Genomic DNA, 2,492 nt, shown 5'->3' with positions numbered 1-2,492 from the left:
AAATAAAGTTTGGTATTGATTTACTTTCGAACACTTGTCCAATTCTATTCCTCTCTATAGAATAGCTTCGAATGAGTTAAGAGAACTCAAGGAGCAAATTAAGGATCTTCTAGATAAGGGGTTTATTAATCCTAGTGTTTCTCCATGGGGTGCAATGATGTTGTTCGTGTACAAGAAGAATGGTTCCCTTTGGATGTGTATTGACTACAGGCAGTTAAACAAGGTAACTGTTAAGAAAAAGTATCATCTCCCAAGAATAGATGATTTGTTTGATCAGTTATAGGGTGCCAAGTTCTTTTCCAAGATTGATCTTCGGTATGGGTAACATCAGCTTAAGATTAGGGAGGTGGATATCCCTAAGATGGCTTATTGTACTCGATATGAGCATTTTGAGTTCTTGGTGATGTTATTTGGATTGACAAATGCTTCAACAGCATTTATGGATTTGATGAATAGAGTGTTTAGGTAGTATTTGGATCTCTTTGTCGGTGTGTCTATTGATGACATTTTAGTGTATTCGGGGAGTATGGTGGATCACACTAATCACCTTCGTGTAGGGTTGCAGACCTTAAAGGAATAGCGGTTGTTTTCCAAGTTAGTATGAGTTTTGGTTTAATGTTGTGACTTTCATAGGTCATATTATTTCGGATAATGTTTGATCCTCAAAAGGTTGCTGCAGTGAAAGGGTGGCCTAGGCCCTGACTCCATCTGATGTTAGGAGCTTCTTTGGTTTAGTCAGTAGTATTGGTGGTTTATGGAAAGCTTCTTGTTGATAGCTGCTCCTTTTACAAAGTTAACTTAGAAGAAGGTTAAGTTTTCTTGGTTGAATGCTTGTGAGGGGAGTTTTGAGAAATTGAAGGATAGGTTGATGTTGCTTCGATTTTGACTTTGTGGAAGGTAATGATAGGTTTGTGGTTTATTGTGATATATCTCGAGTAGGACTTGGTTGTGTTTTGATGCAGAATAGGAAGGTGATTACTATACTTCCAGGCAATTGAAGGTGAATGAGAGAAATTATCCCATTCATGATTTGTAGTTGTTGCCGATTGTGTTTTCTTTGAAAATATAGTGGCATTATTTGTATGGTATTCACGTGGATATCTTTTCTGATCATAAAAGTCTTCAGTACGTATTCACACAGAAAAAACTTAATCTCAACAAAGAAGATGGCTTGAGCTTCTCTACCAGGAATAGTAATAGATGAAGGTTTACTCCATAGAAACCTTCTTGACTGGATAATTCTTAAGACAATGGCCTGCCTGACCACACTTGAAGAACTTATCTCTCCCCAATGAGGACAACCATAGAACCAAAAAGGAGGGCATAAAGAAATAAACTAACCTCACTCGCCTTAGATTGGGCTACTTGAGCTCGAGAATTATCACCACCTTAGTGATGCCTGCTGCCCGACTGCCGTAGGTAAGACGTACTGGCAGCAGATAAGGAACCAAAACTCTCCCACTTCTTTTTCTTCCATTTGCCACTCTCTCTACCCCTCTAAGACTGCACACTTTCCTGATCAGAAAATCTAACCCGCTTTCCATGCCTATCCCTAAATTCTACCCACTTTCACTTCTCATCCTCAACCTGCTACATATGAACTGTCAACCTAGAGATGTCCAATTTCCTAATAAGCAAAAAAGCCTTGCCATCCAAAATTAGATCTCCATTCAGCCCAGAAGCAAACTTCCTTATTCTTGACCTTATATCAGCCACCAAATCAGGAGCATGCCTTGGCAACTGATGAAACTTCAATATATATTCCCATGCCTGAGGTTAACAAACTCCTCCATCTTAGCTTCCCTCAACTCTTAAGGAAATAAACTATCCATGAATGCATTAGAAAAGGCCTGTCACAACCCTTCCTCTTCCATATCACCCATATCTCTGTCCCACACCTCATACCACTAATAAGTAACATCTTTGAGATGATAAGCTATAAAGCTAACTCTCTCCATATTAGAAGCCTGTATAACCTAAAATATCTTCTCTATTTCATCTAAGAAGATTTATAGGTCTTCCTTCACCATCACTCCTATAAAAGTAGGAGGACCCATTTTCATAAATTGGCCAACCCTCATGGCTTTAGCAGAAAAAACACTAGCCATACCCCTCTTAGCCTGAGAAGTGACCATCTGAGCAATAATATGGAGAGACCAATGAAACTCCGCATTCGTCATGTTATCCTGAGGGACCTGAGGAGCAGTAGGAAGAACTCCAGCACAATCAGGAATAGGGCCATAAGAATGAAGATGTACTCCAGACATAGTACGTATCCCTTCAGCATTATCCCCAGATGGGATAGAAGAATTTTCTTGTGTTCCTGATCTAGGAGACATGATATGAAAGACAAACAACCAAGGATTAGAGAAGATTCCAGGATTGAGAATTTTAAGAAACTGAAATATTCCTAAATGTCTTGCATCCTCTCTCTTATAAGTATGTCATGATACGCACCCTTAAGTCAAACACCACCCACTATACGAGTCCCT

The sequence above is a fragment of the Capsicum annuum genome, unplaced genomic scaffold (assembly GCF_002878395.1).
Source record: "Capsicum annuum cultivar UCD-10X-F1 unplaced genomic scaffold, UCD10Xv1.1 ctg79602, whole genome shotgun sequence".
In the NCBI taxonomy this organism is placed as follows: Eukaryota; Viridiplantae; Streptophyta; class Magnoliopsida; order Solanales; family Solanaceae; genus Capsicum; species Capsicum annuum.
The sequence above is the reverse complement of the archived record's forward strand: the minus strand, read 5'-3'. Positions refer to the sequence as shown.